Source organism: Pteropus vampyrus, unplaced genomic scaffold, assembly GCF_000151845.1.
Source record: "Pteropus vampyrus isolate Shadow unplaced genomic scaffold, Pvam_2.0 Scaffold1210, whole genome shotgun sequence".
In the NCBI taxonomy this organism is placed as follows: domain Eukaryota; kingdom Metazoa; phylum Chordata; class Mammalia; order Chiroptera; family Pteropodidae; genus Pteropus; species Pteropus vampyrus.
In genome coordinates, this window is record NW_011889991.1 from 12,658 (window position 1) to 13,044 (window position 387).

Here is a 387-nt window from a genome sequence, read left to right on the forward strand (position 1 = left end):
ATGATGGATTAACTTACATTTTTCAGCGTACAGAGCAAAAGATTCTGGGCTGTGTTTTTAAAATTGCCTTTCATCGTGCTTATCCATTCTAAACAGAACCGTTTTTTCAGCTCTAGCATGAAGGCAGCGGAGATCGCCGGCCTAACGCTCCGATTTCTCGGCTTGAAAACAAGCGGCAGCTGTGCAGGGCCGTGGGCCGAGCAGAAGCTTCGCGTCCGCGGCGCGTGGCAGGTTTCCCGCCGCCGCCTGCGAGCCCGGCCTCCCGGGGGGCTTTCCCGTCACGGCGTCAAGTGCGAGGAGGTGCCGCCCAGCGATGGACGAGCCTCGGGACAGCCCCGCGCCTGCCCCGAACCCTGTCCCACTGCCCCCGGGGCGGCCGGCTGCGCA